Genomic DNA, 17,798 nt, shown 5'->3' with positions numbered 1-17,798 from the left:
GCACGCGAAACCTTAAATTAGAGTGAATAAATGAAGACTCGGCACACCACTTCTGAAAGGTTGCCTACCCCTGCATCACACTATCATCCTGACCTTATCTTTTGGAGGGTCAGCATGTTCTTGTTCTCTTTGGGGTATGTATTTGTACCATACTTGGTATCGGGGTGTTCTGGTACCACCCTTCTGGAATGTGTTTGCATGAGTGTCCTGTGCCTAGCACTTTTCAGGAATGTGTGTGTTTTTGCAATACCAGCCCTGTTCTTGCCAGGTTCTGTGAGCCTGCATGCAGGCAGAGCCTGACTTCTACTCACAGCCTGACTTTTTCTAACTTTGCTTTATATCAGGCATCATAGTGGGCCTCTGATACAAGGCCTTATGTCTCAGGCTCTCTCTTTCAGAGTTTTAGTTAATGAATCTACAGTGGCTATTAACTCATTTCATTGGTTTTCATTGCATTATTATTTCAATAATATTATGTTTAGTTTTATATCTTTGTGCCCCTGGTACAATATATACTTATGGGTGAACTCTGTAATCCTATCTGGCCCCTCTGAACAGCAGCTCAGAGGTGCAAAGGGGACAAAAGCTGGCCAGAAGAGAATTCTCCTGCCAGAGGGGAGTTTCTTGCTAGTACAAGTGTTCTAGAGAACCCTGCTACCTCCCCTTGGTGTATGGGACTTTTCAGAGGCAAGAAAAAGGGGCATATCTGGGCATGTAGAAGGTGGGAGGTCAATGGAGGAGCTCCACATGTCTATGCTCCACTGGCATGGAGTCTAATAAGGATCCCAAGTCTGTGGCACAAGTTAGAGCTGTTGGCCCTCAGAATCAGGAAGCTATGACTGGCTCCCTGATGACCCTGCCCCTTCTGCCAAGTACAGCTCAACTACAGGAGAGAACCAAGCTCTTAAAATTGATATTTGGTTTTTTTACATCAAAGTGTCCATTTTTAAGCATACATGAATGTCTCTAGGTCAGGGCTTGCAGTTATCCTCAGATGGGCCTGCAGTGCCTATTCGCTTTTCTCTTCGTTATTGATCTCATTTCTGGCATTTTTAGCTAGAGAGTTAGATGAATTTCTTTGCTATATCGATTTTCATTGCTCATTTTTAAAAACAGATCATACTCAGACTCATTTGACCTGACTCTCACTGTCCTCTTTTGCTTTGTCGATTCAGCCATCTGCTGAACCAGGATGTGATTCTTTAAAGCCTGATTGAATGGAACAGGACAAATTTACCTGTGACATAATTCTGTTGGATATAATGGAGTGACACCAGGAAGTGTCAAGATGGAATAACCTTGCAGAGTTGATGATTCCTCTTTTAAACACCTCTAAACATACTAATACCCAAGAGCAACATAGTCTCCAAGAGTGAAGTTTAAGCATTCACTGTGACTCTGATCCAGATTGTTGTGACCAAACCCTTGTACAGTTTAGTTTATTGGTTTAAAAAAGAACAGTTTTTCTTCCTAAATATCCTCTAGAACACCAAAGTGTAATGCCCATTCCTCCCCTGTGACTTCTGGCAATGAAACAAATATGGTATAATATCTGCTATTAAGGGTAGAGAATTTGATCATGTGCCATGTTTTGCAGCCTGCTTTCATTTTATTGTTACATTTTTTTTAAAAAACAACCGAATGAATTGGAGAAAGCCTGCTGGTCACAGCATGGAAATTCTGCAGCCACTTCAGCTGTTCCTTTCTGAGATGGTGAAGGGGCAGGTCATTTTTCATCTGCATCACTTACGAGGTAACTACAAAGTACTGAGATCCTTTGTGAGCAGCAGACAAAATATAATCTTCCCCTATACTAACACAGTCAGGATCCTCTTATTACTGCCTTCACTTAGCAAAGGCTCCTTGTTCTTTGTTTTTAATTTGTAGGTAATTTAGTACTCATGAAAGGTGCCACATTGACAGCTCAGGAGATTGAGAACTCATATTTGTACATAGAAAAAGTACAGAACAGCTGTGATGCAAATTTCTTCATTTTACTGTCTTACCAATGTGGCTTGACACTATTTGGAAGACTGTGGGGATAGTTCCAACTCCATGCCCATTCAGTCTTAGCTTCTCTTCTCTGCCAGCAGGAGTGTCAATTGTAATAGCAGGCTATGAAATAACTATTGGGATTCTGTAGTGCTATTAAAAATTAAGCTTCTGCCAAAAGGTACCACACATTGCTATCTGAGATACTGGAGCTATTTATCTGTATTTAGCATAGGACATAACTGTGGTATTTATCTCAGATTCCATGGTGTTGGCACTTGGTGATATTCTAAAGGTGATGACTGAGTTTATGAAACCATCCCTTAATTTTTTGAAGATCATGCATCTTATACATTATTATGGTCAAGTGAAAAGGCACCTGCTTATTGTTAAAACCTGTTTTTTGACTATTAATAAATGCATAAGGTGCCGTATAAAAAAAAAACCTTTCCAACTAGTACTGGTATAGGCAATGCACTACACATACAACTTGGGTCTGGAAATAGTAGAAACAGCTTTTGAGATACAGTCCTTTTAACTCCTTTGGCGATCCTTCCTTTTGTCAATGGAATGCCAAAACGTTAACAGAAAAATGTTGATCTTAGTCTTTTCAATGTGCATTGTATATAAGACCCAGCAAATATTACACAGATGTATATGGAATTTATGTACAAACATCTACCCTACACTATAAACATTGACTAGGTAAGCCATAATTTGATTTTTTTTCAAACATTCTTTATGACAAAATACAGTAGTTGAGGCAGCAGCTGGAGTTGGCATTTATGGCAGAGAAAATAGCTAGTATCTGCAATTTGTTGAATACTTTCCAATCACAGTTCACAATTGCCACAGAGGTGGTTGACATGTTGGAGGATTTCCAAATGAACACATCATAGAAGAAAACCACCAACCCACAGCGAAGAGCTACAGAAATTACTTTCAGTCTGTCAACAGCTACAGTCCTCTTCCTTGCCAGCTTAAAATGTAGCTGCTTGAAAGATTTCAGGCATTTTTAGTGGAAAAGATTTTACTTTGAAACTTGTAAAATATTTGTGCGACTCGATCGATAGGCTATTATCACCTGATAGCAATGTAAATAATCTACTGCAAGAAAACTACTTCCTTGTATCACAAACCAAAAATTGCATACCAGAACAGCAGAATATTTGTTGTGATGAACTTGATACGTATATAAAGACAGTGCAACCAACCATATTATAAATCATGGCGAAACCCAAAAGATTTGTGTTTGTCTAGGAAATATGGAAGGCTGTGTGTGCTGGTGAGCCAGAAAGAACAGAAACTCAGTGTTGAGACAAACATGTCTGCTTTAATTCAAAACACATTTAACACTAAATTTGTATTTCTGTTCCATAGCTCCATCTACTGGAACAGGCTCAGAACCCTAATATTACATTTCTTTTGAATTAGATTCTACGTATTCAGCTGGATTATTCTCTGGCTAATACCACTTTTACACCATGTATGTTCATTACCTTCACTAGAGTTACTCCCAGTTTACACCAATGGAAGTGGGAGGAGAACCAGGCACATTGTATCATAATCTTAAAATCTAGTAGCCATTGGCACCTTTCTACATTTAACTGTCGCATTCCAGTTCCCAGATTTCTGTAAAATTTTATCTTGTTTGTCTCTGCCCACGCCCCAGCCTCAAAGGTCTCTAGTCATTTCTTTAGGTGCCCTGGGGTTTCCTATGTGTGTTCTAAAGACAGCAGAATCCCATATTTACCCAAATAGTAGAATGCCTTTTATGACAGGTGCTGTGTTTTTAGCCCTTCATTGGGTTTTTGAACTATGTGTCTATTCCATTGGTTCTTGTATCTGGTTCACTGCAACAAAACATCATACCAGCTTGCCCTGCTGGCTCTGAACCCATGGCTGTTCTCAGCTCTCTACTCTCCCCAGTTGTAACCATTCTAACAACTCAAAAATTTCTACCTTGTAGTGTTAGGATAGATTGATCTAGTATGAATCCCTGCATTTACAAGACTACTAACTTCATCTTTCCCATTGCCATCCTATCTAATATTTGCCTCAATAGTCACTCTAACCATTTCATTTGGTCATTTATTGTGCTTCCCTCTTGTTCTTACTGTTAAGAACTTTTCCCAATGTCTAGCCTAAACTTACCTTCAGGTTAGTGTTCCCTGACTCACTATCTTCTGAGACAATTAATAATTCCTTACTTTCACTGATATGGTTATTATGAAGATTTTTCTGGACTGATTCTTTCCCCCCATTTTCTGACCAGCTGTAATTGATAAGGTTATATAAAAAACGTGCCATTTTTCATAGTCCTTAGAGCATAATAAAGCCTCCCACTTTTCTCTAATAGAAGAGTGAAAACTATGGGAGGGGACAAATCCAATACAAAACTCCTTGAGAATCCTCTGTCAGAGGATCCTCAAAATTATCCCATTGGGGTGTGTTTTAGGCTCCAGCCCCAGCCCATGGAATAGGCAGGGGAATGGGCCCATAAAATCATGGATATCACAAGATGCCTTCACACAGTCACCTCCTTTCTTAATGTTCCCATATAGTCCCCACTGGCTACTGCTCCGCGCCCTCCCTTAGCAGGTTTCATACTACTGAGGAAGAAGGAGGGCACCAGATAAGATAATTCTGACAGGTGGTCATTATTTACCTCGTGAGAAAAATCACTATGGGTTTGAGACCTGGGGAACATGCCACAGAAAATGGAATCTTTCAGGTCCCATTCCCACACTTACCCCAGAGGCTGGGTAATGTGGGTTAACCACAGAAAGGTTTCCACAAGATTAGGACTGGGGAAAGAAAGTAGGTTTCCTACATCCCAGGTTCAGGTAACTGCAACCTGCACCCAGCTTTGAACTTGGAAACTTTATATTGTGTTACACCTCACTCTGCTCCCTATTCCAAGGACTCTGTCCCCAGGAGTTTGCGTGCTTGCTGATAAATATAGTTCTTTGAAGGCCACTGCAGGAATATCCAGCCACCACTGCTCCACTCCAGAGTTGGTTAACGAACTTTTACTTTATTACTTACAAGTAAACCCATGAATGAACTCATTTACTGTTCATCTCAAGCATAGAAAGGCCCTATTTCAAATCCCAGTTCAGACTTCCTTCTTAGACGCTACTGGGTGCTACATCCTCTGAACTGGATCTCCGTGCCATCTTCCTGGTATCCTGGATTCATACAGTGCCAATGGACTAGTCTCTGGTGTCTCGAGAATCCGTTCCTGAAACCTTCTGCCATGTCCTGAAAAAAACCAAACATTTTAGATAGCAATCCCAGGCTCTCTTCCTTCTCTCAGGCCTTGCTGAACTGGCTCTTAGCAGCACAGTGAGCCTTTACAGAGTCCTCAGATGTTAAATCACTGGCTCATGTCCAACCACAGGGTTTACTTCCTACAACCCCATACATAAAGTAACATTTTCTCAACACATTACCTAACATTTTTCACAGAACCCACAGAGCTGACACTCTCTACATCCCTAGCAAGTTCTGCTGGAGGGGGCTGCCTTTAACCTGAATTACCAGAGCTGCGAATATGTCCTATACTGCCTGAGTCTCTTTTAGACCCAACTGGGATTTAGCTGTACATGAAATGACACTAATTGTCTAACAGAGTTTTATTTTGCTGAGCATGAGGGAAATACGTTAAGGTATAAAAAATAGACACCAATTTATAGGTCTCTCGACTAATTTCAATTATATTATTTAAAAACAATGGGTGAGATTATATACTGAACTTCTAAGAGGCACCACAGAGCATTTGCAGTCCAGGAGGAGGGAGGCTAAGGTGGTTTTAAGTCACTATATGCCCCCTGATTCTGGGCTGTTCCAGGGTCCAGAGCAGCTCCTGGCATAACTTAACCCGTCAGAGCTGTGTAAGTTACAGCAACCTGTCCCGAATTTTCAATGTGTGTTAGCACTGCCTAGATTCTTCACAGCATCATGTGCTGCATTTCTACCCCTAGCATGCCAGAGCTGGCAAGGAAATCCTAGGAAGACAGACTGACGTTATCTCCTTTAGCTGGATCCAGGCAGCTAGGGCTCCCTTCACCTCAATCTGGCTCTTTTACCCAGCACAGGGGCCAGAGCAGTGGTGAGCACCTCAATCAGTGAGTCTACTTTTCAAGCTGTATTTGAAAATAATACAAAGCTCAAAGAATGTCTGGCACTAGAGCACATTTTGGTTCTTGCTTTTCTGCAATTAAAATGTAAATGGACTAGCTTTTTAGTTGTCTTTCATGTCTGGAGACCTGAGGTCAAATCTGCCCATGGTTAGATGTGATAATGAGATTGGTGATCCCAATTTATTGCTTAGTTGAATTTAACTATGGTGTTGCTCCACCATAAACTCTGGGATAATTTAGCACGACTGGGACAATTCTGTTAGGAAAAGCACCTAAACAGTTCTAGGTCAAGGTTCAGTGTCACTGGCAAAGGAAAGTGGAAAACTTTATGTATTTTGATCACCATCATGCTGTCATTTTTGATGACCTCAAAAGTCCGCAGATATACCCAACATATTTTGTGAATTAAAAATAAAATGCATGCAAATTTACTGGAACATTCTCTTGCCCCCTGGGCTGAGCATATCTTATATATCAATGTTTTTACTTGGAGCACATTTCTAACAACTCTGTTATTAACCACTCAAAGTCATTATTATGAAAATACTGATATCTCCTTAACAATTGCAGTGTTAGTGTGTGTGCCTGCAATCCAACATTTTATTTAAAAGAGGAGATTCCAAATAAAAGGTATGTGAAGAGACAGAGGCATGTGGCCAAAATTTTCAAACACAGGTACCTAAAGTTAGGCACCTACGTTCATAGTAGGGCACCTAAACGTGCTGAACACTGTAGCTTCCTTTCACTGGGGTGTCTAGCTTTAGACATCAAGTCTGAGAATTTTGGCCATAATGTAAAGAGAGAAGAGCCCATAAAAATATCAACTAATATCAAAATAATATCATGGCTAATAATTGTAATGAGAGATGGGGAAATAATTTGGAACAATTTATGTGGCTTTTTTTTCTGGCAAATGAACTGGAAATAATTTGCAAATTCTTAACTGTAGTTGTTTGTTAATTTAATTGTAAATGTAGTGAAATTGTGTAGGTTTGTGGGGGAAAAAAAGTAGGGTGCAACAACAACAGAATTAGTTGGAGCTGCACCAAACATCTAATTCTTCTTACCTCAGGCAGTGGAAGTACAATTGAAGTGATCTTTCATCAAACTTTACCCAGGCTTCTCTCATAGCAACACAGTATCTTTTAATCCAGAAATGAGTCACAGCACTTGCCCTGAGAAGCACATAAATACCTCAGTTAGACTCCATTTATACAAGACTATGCAAGTTAGGGGAGCAAGGGGAATCCAAGACTATCTTTTCATACCTCTCTTATAAAAGCCATTTTCTTTTCTTTTTCCTGGAGGAATGCAGTAAAACTGCAGATGTATACATACTGTAGTAAGCACAGAAATCCCCAAGCACATTCCAATTATGAATATGTGATTTATATTTTATGGGCAAAACGAGTTATTTCCCCAAGCACATTGTTTTCTTTTATCTGTGTGCTTCCTTTAATCCTGTCAATAACCCAGCATGCAGCTGCATTCTGCTCATAGATTTTTTTTTGGAAGATAATAGAAATGAGCATGCACTGTAGATAGAACTATTCATGGGTAACATAAAAATACCTGCTGTTCATCAAGATTTCTGCTTGCTAATTAACCACAAAAATTGGCTTTAAAAAAAAAACACCTAAAATTGTGGCAGGTAACTAGCATGAAAAATAAAATGCACTTCTCAGTTAGAGCTATAATGGAATGCCAGAATTACATCTATGTACTAAGGAACCAGAAATGTTTACTTATTATTCATGGGTTGAAAGAGCATTTTAATATCTATATCATTCTAACAAGCATAAAACGATTTGGCACAATGCAGTATGCAACACAATGGGAGTTTGAAACAAAATCATTGGGAGGCAGCAAATTCACAACCTTAACTTATGTTGGTGATAAAGAAGAGAACAGCTGAATGCATTTAACACAGTTCAGATACTACGTGGTAAAATTCACTCTTCCTGCACAAATCACAAAACCCTATCTCTGTGAGGGTTGAGGGATGGGAGGGGAAATGGAATTTATTTCCCAGTCAGTATGGAAGCTATTGAGATGCAAAGAGTTAAAATTGGTTAAAGGAATCAAATACATAGAATAATTGCAAAGTTCTTGGTTCAGGCTCTTAGCAGTGGTGGAATAAACTGCTGACTTAAGTCAAGTCTCTGGTTGCTTCCAAATCATTGGAAGGTCCTCAGTCCCTGGGTTAGAATGCTCCCATTAGTATAAGTCTATAGTCCAGAGGTTTGAGCAGGAAAGAGGCAAAATGGCGATGTTCCCAGTGCCTTTTATAGCTTCTACCATGCGGAGGGAAATCCATTGTTTCAAACAAAGCCCTCAGCACAACTAGTGGAAAATTACAGGGAAAAGATGGAGTTACATGGGCAAGTCACATGTCCAAGTATGACTTCACTTAGTCATAGCAGGAAAGTCCATTATCTGTAGATAGGCATCTCCCATGGTCCATTGTGAGTTTAATGTATTTTAATGGGCCATTCAACTCAAATAGTTCCTTCACAATGTGCTGGCTAAATATCTTGTTGGTGCTACCCAGAATCAAATACCTTAGAAATACAGGTATATAGTTTTCAGAGTAGCAGCCGTGTTAGGTATATAGTTAATATTCCTAACTTCAGCTACAAAAATTATACATGCATACAAATAGCATAATCATATTCATTCATAGACATCTTTCCACAGACATCTTACATGCCACATTTTGTACAAGATTTGTTGCAATTATATAACAGTGGTAGCAACAATGATCTACATGGTCATATTTTATCAGATAACATCACACCCCCAACACAAAATTGATGCAGGAAGGGGTGTCCCAGACACTGCTGAATGCATCATAGGAACTTCCCATTCTTGGTTCTGTATTACTACAGCTTCTAACCCAATATTAGAAGTATCAGTGTATAACATAAAAGGTTTATCAAAATCACGTTTGCCTCATAGCATTGGATCGTTGTGCACAAGGAAAAAACATATTGTGACCCAGTTTTATAGCTGCTATACAGACTGAACTCCCACTGAATGGGAACTGTGTGTGTCATGTGGTTGCAGATGTGGGCTTTTAAGGATTCAATTCATTTTCTCCCATAGATTTTTAGTATCAGGTGACACAATAGATTATCATGGACACTTTGCTTTAAAGAGGTAACGAGAATATCCACAAAAATCAGAGCACCATACATGGCAGGTATACCCTTAAATTAATAGTGGATGGCGGTATTTTGCTACCAAAGACATTACCAGCCCACATGAAGACTGAAGGTGAAATGGGCTGGTGATTATTCTTTCATTAGTTGGTGAACACTAGCAGTATGGTCAGTGGTGTACAGAATGTAGACTGACATGGTCCTTGCTATAAGAAGCTGTAACCTTATTGATGTGTTGATGTATAGATTAATCTCTTGATTGATTAATCTGACTGCAGTGGTTAGTAATGGTTTGGTCTCCTAAGGGTTACAGTATCAGAAATATTTTTATCAGTATCATTAGAATGGGAGACCCTAGAAGCACATGAGAAATAACTGCAATTTATCCCACGTCCTTTTATTAACAAATCTGTTAAGCAGATAAACAATCCCACAAACAATGAATAGTAGATAGAGAGAGAATGGAAAATCTTTAGCCCTATGACTGATGTCACTCACATCTCCTGCTGGAAGACCCTGGTGTGGCAGTTATCTTTATCATTCTCATCATCCCATCACCATCACCATCACCATCACCACCAGTGGTTGTTATCTTAGAATCTCCCCGTGCGTTTTTCCCCAACACCTGGGCACACCTTTTATCCTGTGATATATACCCCTCTGCTATGTACATTGGCCAAACTGGACAGTCTCTACACAAAAGAATAAATGGACATAAATCTGACATCAAGAATTATAACATTCAAAAACCAGTTGGAGAACATCTCCTTGGACACTCAGTAACAGACATAAAATTGCAATTCTTCAACAAAAAAACTTCAAAAACGGACTCCAATGAGAAACTGCAGAACTGGAATTAATTTGCAAACTGGACACCATCAAATTAGCCCTGAATAAAGACTGAGAGTGGATGGGTCACTACAAAAACTAATTTCCCCCTGCTGATACTCTCACCTTCTTGTCAAATGTTTGAAATGGGCTACCTTGATTACATTGGCCTCATTAGCACTACAAAAGTGATTTCCACCCCCTTCTTGTCAACTGTTGAGAATAGCCCACTTCCACCTTAATTGAATTGGCTTGTTAGCACTGACCCCCCCCACTTGGTAAGGCAACTTCCATCTTTTCATATGCTGTGTATTTATACCTCCCTACTGTATTTCCACTCCATGCATCTGATGAAGTAGGTTTTAGCCCACAAAAGCTTATGCCCAAATAAATTTGTTAGTCTCTAAGGTGCCACAAGGACTCCTCGTTGTTTTTGCTGATACAGACTAACACGGCTACCACTCTGAAACCTGTGGCCATGGGAGGTTATCCTTCAATGTAAACAAAGACAATGAACGTGGGGGTATACCTAGAAAGCAAGGAAGATAACCCATTTTTCTGCACCTGTATATATATATATAAGTAAATGGACAGCACGTTTGCATTCATAAAAATGAAATCTCAACCAGCTTTGGTTGAAAACACTGCAGAGGACATTGCGTGAGATAGGTGTCTTTAGACAGGAAGTTACCTTTTAGTTAAGCTTAGTCTTTAGAAAGTGTGTTATGCTTCTGTTTTATATGTAACCATTTGTTTCAAGTGATAGTGAGTAAGAATACTGGACTCTTGAATCGTTGATAATAAACTTATTCTTTTTTCACTATGAATATATCTAAGCCCTATGGTGTTAAGCAAAGTGCTGATCCTAAGTTGAATCTTACAAGCTGATATATTCTGTTCTTCTTGGTACAGTGGACATGGTATTTCTGTGAATAGTCAGTACCATGGGCTGGATATCACTAGGGGAACACTTCAAAGGGACTTGGAGACTGGGGTGCACCTATTTTAAACTGCAAGTCAAAGTAAGGGCTGGCATAGCCCAGAACAGAGTGCTTGAGTGGCTAAGAGGCTGGTGATGCTAGGAAGCTGACAATCAGTTAAACACAAGCAAGACTTCCTCATGTTGGAGGCAGGAAGTAAATAGGTGACACACAGTCCTGGGTACCCTGTAAACAGTCACAACTACATCAGACATAAAATTCAGTGTGTGACTAGAAGATTAGCTTAACATTAAGCAGTATAATGACCCTATGTTCTGGAACTGCATTATCAGAATTCCTTTTGTTAAAAGTGATTGGCAGTTAATTCTTGTTAACATAACACACACACACGCACATATGATAAATAGCAAACATGTAAATAAAATGTAATTCAATAATATGTCATAATGCAATTTTTTCATAATTGGTTTAGGAGTGTGGGGATTAGAAGAAGGGCTGGAGATGGCCTGAGTGTCAAGCAAAGGTGACTTCTAGTTTCAGTAACATTTCTGATGCATTGATGGAGAGGAATAGAGAAGTCATGAGACTGGAGACAAAGAAATGTCTGTAGTCAAAGTGAGAAATCATGAAGACCTGAACAAAAGTTCTGACAGAAGGAGTAGAGAAGAATTGATGGGACCAAGCCCAGGTCTGGAATAGAATCTTGCCTCTGAGTCCCAAGTTTAGTTTAGGTTTGTGTTGGAAGTAGAGATATTTTAAATGTCAAAGTTCTTTGCATCACTTGTGTTCTGAAAAAAATAGAACAAAGCTAATATTAAAAATATTGACTATACCTAACCTACACTGTAACTGATATGTTTTCTGATAAACAGTATGTTTCCTTCAACCTAAATTGCAACAAAAGTATCAAGCACTTATCAGACCATTTTGCTCTGAAATAACGATAGCATTTTTGTATACAGTGTATGTGATGTGTGTGACACAGAAGATGAAACATTTGTTTATCAAAAGCATGGGCCCAGAGTTGACAAACCCCACTGCAATCAAATCTGTTTGTTTAGATCTTTCTTTTTCCCCATGTAGTAATAATACTAATTTGTAGGTACAGTAGATAGTATTTCCCGTGTTTCGTTGTTGTTTCTCTGGTAATCCTGTCATTTCATTTAAAGCATTTTTTGTTGTTGCTTCTCTCTATTTCTAGTCCTCTAAGAACCTGATTATACTGTAAATTGTACCACTTTACTTCAAGGCAGTAGGATGTTTCTAACAGGAATTTTCAATCCCTTCTCAAACCTAGGAAGGAAGTACTTATTTTGCTATTTTGTTACACATCACAAAGTCAGAATACAGAATTTAGTTGGAAACTTTTCAGGCTCAAGTTCTGTTTGTCTAGGGCAAAATATGAATTTTGAGCTGCTGAATAGATATATAAAATGTTTACATGTATATGTATACATGTAAATATTTGCATTTACAAAAGTGTAAAAATTTACATTTTCCCTTAAATTGTTCTTGTACAAAAGACAAAACATTTTCAATAGAACAGGTTGTTAATAAATTAAGGAAATCATATTTTAATTACACTTGAAAACCAGCGGTTCGAGTTAAGGAGAAAATGTTTGTGTGAAGGACAAGGGGCTGATATGAATTCTGTATGTGACCAGGCAATTGGTAATGTTTACTATATGACTATCTACATGTTATTGTATGCATATAGTGGTTTATTTAGAAGGCTGTTAGCAGGAAGATAACATAATTGATCTAGATAAAACACCTTGCTGTAAATAGGTCAGGAGGTTAAGAAACAATACTTGACCTATGCTATTAGCTGTGAAGGTGCTAATTCAAAGGTCAGGCCAAAGTTACACAGCTGTTTTGCTAAGGCTGAGAACTAACAGACCAAAAGGAAATTAAACATTAAAACGTTGCCATCTAGAAAGAGGGGAGGGCAACTGTCAGCAAGCTGCTCACAAGGAGCAGAGTGACACTGAGACTGGCCATGAGAGAGGGTCTGACGCAGTAGGGATGGTAAACTTTGGTAAGACAAATATAGGTATAGACTATGCAGTGTTATTGTAGCCATGTTGGTCCCAGGATATTAGAGAGACAAGGTAGGTGAAGTAATATCTTTTATTGGATCAACTTGTTTTGGTGAGAGAGACAAGCTTTTGTGCCTACACAGAGCTCTACTTAAGAGTGTCACAGCTAAACACAAGGTAAATACAGCTAAATACTTTGATGTAAGGAGGCTGCCTGGTCACTGCATTAATCACTGGTCAGAGCTCCCAAGGGGTAGGCTGGCAGGTGCCAAGCCCAAGGCTTGCTGAGGAATCCCAGTTGGGGGCTGCAACCTGGTGACCTAGTCCAAGAGTGGGAGAATGGTAGGATAGAATCATAGGGTGGAAGGGATCTTGAGAGGTCATGTAGTCCAGTCTCCTGCACTCACGACAGGACTAAGTATTATCTAGACCAGGGGCAGGCAACCTATGGCACGTGTGCCAAAGGCGGCATGCAAGCTGATTTTCAGTGGCACTCACACTGCCAGGGTCCTGGCCACCAGTCCGGGGGGCTCTGCATTTTCATTTAATTTTAAATGAAGCTTCTTAAACATTTGAAAAAACCTTATTTATTTTACGTGCAACAATAGCTTAGTTATATATTGTAGACTTATAGAAAGAGACCTTCTAAAAATGTTAAAATGTATTACTGGCATGCGAAACCTTAAATCAGTGTGAATAAATGAAGACTCAGCACACCACTTCTGAAAGGTTGCCGACCCCTGATCTAGACCATCCCTGACAGGTGTTTGTCTAATCTGCTCTTAAACATCCCCAATGATGGACATTTCACAACCTCCCTAGGCAATTTATTCCAGTGTTTAACCACCCTGACAGGAAGTTTTTCCTAATGTCCAACCTAAATCTCCTTTGCTGCAATTTAAACCCATTGCTTCTTGTCCTATCCTCAGAGGTTAAGAAGAACAATTTTTCTCCCTCCTCCTTGTAACAATCTTTTATGTACTTGAAAACTATTATCATGTTCCCTCTCAGTCTTCTCTTTTCCAGACTAAACAAATCCAATTTTTTCGATCTTCCCTCAGGATTCCATCTCCTGCATTCAGAAAGAAAAGAGAGGGTCCAAGGAACAGCACACCCTGACCCATGGCAGTTAGCAAAAGTCAGGAAAGCTTCATGAAATCCCCAAATTTAAGGTTCTGAAGTTCTGAGAAGCAAAACACCTCTGAGTCCCCATCCCAGCTAAAAAAAAGAATGTTTTGGTACAATCAGATTGTAGTTCTGGTTCTGCAAAACTAATAGCTCAGTGAGTGCTGGTTTTGAAAAGTGACACTACAAATGACTTGTCCTTTGAATTCCTACAACATGCAGTATTAATATTTGTTTGATTGTTGGACAGCCAGGAGAAAGGACAATGATTGTAAACACGATACACTGTATTTGTACAAAATACAAAATTGAGCCTTTTAGCCTGTACTAATTTCTAGGCAGGTCCTGTATTTCTTTCCCACCTACAAGTAACATTTAATTCAGTCACTCCTCCAACTTTAATGGGAATCTTGGTTACACACATGCATACATGAAAAAAGAAAAAAAGTAGCATGAAAAAAAAACAAAGAGTCCCGGAAATAAAGGCATGCAGAAAACATATCCAGATCATATGGTGGTTTTTTTAAAAAACACATTTGTAATATCAAAGATACCCAAACCAGTTCCATTAACATTTTTTATTTAAAATCACTTTTGTCCTACTCATTCCCAGACAGCCAGCAGCAGATTATTTTATGATTGGTTTATAAACATCTAAAAATATGGAGTTATAACAGAAAAAGCAGTAAAACAACCCATATTTCAGTATCCTGAGCAGAGCTATTATAATAAATTATAGAAAATTGCAAATATTATTGCTATTGCTTAGAACCATTTTCATCATTTTGTAAGTTATTGTATCAATTATTGTATATTAGTTATCATACAAATGGACTACAGTACTGACTTCAGAACTCTGCCATTGTATGGACTTGCATAGAATCATAGAAATATAGGACTGGAAGAGACTGTAATAGGTCATCTAATCTAGTCTTTTGCACTGAGGCAGAACTAAGTATTAACTAGATCATCCTTGACAGGTGTTTGTCTAATCTGATTTTAACAATCCCCCATGACAGAGATTCCACAACCTCCCCACCTCAGCAAGGTAATTTATTCCAGTGCTTACCTATCCTGACAGGAAGTTTTTCCTAATATCTAACCTAAATCTACCTTGCTGCAACTTAAACCCATTACTTCTTGTCCAGTCCTCAAGGGATAAGGGGAATAATTTATTACCCCACTCTTTATGACAACCTTTTACATACTTTAAGACTGTTATTGTGTCCCCCGTTAGTCTTCTCTTCTCCAGACCAAATAACCCGTTTTTTTTTTTCAATCTTTCCTAATAGGTCATGGTTCTTTTAGAACTTTAATCATTTTTGTTGCTCTCCTCTGGACTTTTTCAGCTTTGTCCACATCTTTCCCAAAGTGTGGTGTCCAGAACTGGAGTAGAGTGGGAGAATTAGTTGTGTCTTGCTTACAACACTCCTGCTAGTACATCCCAGAATGATGTTCACTTTATTTTCAACAGTCTTTCATTTTGACTCATATTTAGTTTATGATCCACTATGCTCTGGGGGGGAGGAATAGCTCAGTGGTTTGAGCATTGGCCTGCTAAAACCAGGGTTGTGAATTCAATCCTTGAGAGGGCCACTTAGGGATCTGGGGCAAAATCAGTACTTGGTCCTGCTAGTGAAGGCAGGGGGCTGGACTTGATGACCTTTCAAGGTCCCTTCCAGTTCTAGGAGATAGAATGACCCCAAGATCCTTTTCTGCAGTAGTCCACCATTTTCCATTTTGTGTTTCTGGAATTGATTATTCCTTCCCAAGTGTAGTACTTTGCATTTGTCCTTATTGAATTTTATCTTATTTATTTCAGACCATTTCTCCAGTTTGTCAGGATCATTTTGAATTCTAATTTTATCCTCTGAAGACTTTGCAACCTCTCCCAGCTTGGTATCATCTGCAAACTCTATAAGTGTACTCTCTGTGCCATTATCTCAATCATGGATGAAGATATTGGATAGAACCAGACCCAGGACAGATTCCTGAAGGACCCCACTCAATATGTCCTTACTGATTGACTGTGAACCATTGATAACTGCCCTCTGAGTATGGTTTTCAAACCAATTGTGGACCCACCTTATAGTAGATTCATCTAGACTATATTTCCCAAGTTTGCTTATCAGAAAGTCATGTGAGACCATATCAAAAGCTTTACTAAAGTCAAGATACATCTCATCTACTGCTTCCCTCCTTCCACAAGGCTTATTCTGTTTCAAAGAAGGATATTATGTTGATTTGACATGATTTGTTCTTGACAAATCCATGTTCAGAGTTGCTTATCAACTTATTTTCTCATAGGTGCTTACAAATTTATTGTTTGATTATTTGATTCATTATCTTTCCAGGGACTTAAATTAAGCTGATTGGTCTATAGTTCCCTGGGTTGTCTTTATTCCCCTTTTTTATAGATAGGTACTATATTTGCCCTTTTCCACATGTCTGGGATCTCCACTGTCCTCGATGAGTCCTCAAAGAGAATCACTAATGGCTCAGAGATCTCCTCAGTGAGTTCCTTAGGTATTTTAGGATGTATTTCATCAGGCCCTGTTGACCTGAAGACATCTAACTTGTCTAAATAATTCTTAACTTGTTCTTTTCCTGTTTTAGCCTCAGCTCCTACCCCATTTACACTGAGGTGCACTATGTTAGTCCTCCAATAACTGCTCATTTCTGGTGAAAACTGAAATAAAAAGGGCATTTAATACTATGGCCTTTGCTACAATTTCTGTTACTGTCTTTCCCTCCTCATTGAATAATGGGCCTACCTTGTTCTGGGTCATCTTCTTGCTTCTAACATATCTGTAATGTTTTCTTGTTCCCCTTTATGTCCCTAATTAGTTTAATCTCATTTTGTGTCTTGGCCTTTATAATTTTGTCAATACATGCTTGTGTTGTTTTTTATATTCATCCTTCATAATTTGACCTAGATTTCATTTGTTGTATGACTCTTATTTTTGAGTTTCACGTCACTGAAGATCTCCTGGGTTAGCTACGGCGGTTTCTTACCATACTTCCTATCTGTCCAATACATTAGGATAATTTAACATAGTCATAGTTTAACATGACATATAGCACCAGTAGTCCTTTTGTTTTAGCCCCTTCTAATACAACATGTGTCACGTTACATCATTAAGGTCCTGATTCAGCAAGAACTTAATTACAGTGTGGCACATGTTTAAGTGTTTTGCTGAATCAACTGATACTTCATTCTTAGATATATAACTTCCATTAGCTTCAACAGGAGTATTGCATGCAGAAGGAATGCAGGATCAGACCCTTAACCGATACTTCTATCTTTCTATTTTTCATGTTTGTTAAAATTGTGTTCCCAAAAGAAAGATACAGAGATAGCAAATCTAATTTTCTGTTGTTTTATTAACTATCCAGCAGGCAAAGCAAGACTCCAGTCCTGCAATGCAGTTCGTAAGCACTCATGTAGAGTCCTACTGGATTCAATATGGCACTGCATAAGTGCAGAAACCCATGCTAGCAGGTCCTGTTGAGGTATTAGGGCCTATGGCTTGATCCTGCAATTTATTACACATAGGCAGGGACGGC

The sequence above is a fragment of the Terrapene carolina genome, unplaced genomic scaffold (assembly GCF_002925995.2).
Source record: "Terrapene carolina triunguis isolate 2854851 unplaced genomic scaffold, T_m_triunguis-2.0 Scaffold68, whole genome shotgun sequence".
NCBI classification, from domain to species: domain Eukaryota; kingdom Metazoa; phylum Chordata; order Testudines; family Emydidae; genus Terrapene; species Terrapene triunguis.
This window is presented reverse-complemented; position numbering follows the sequence as displayed.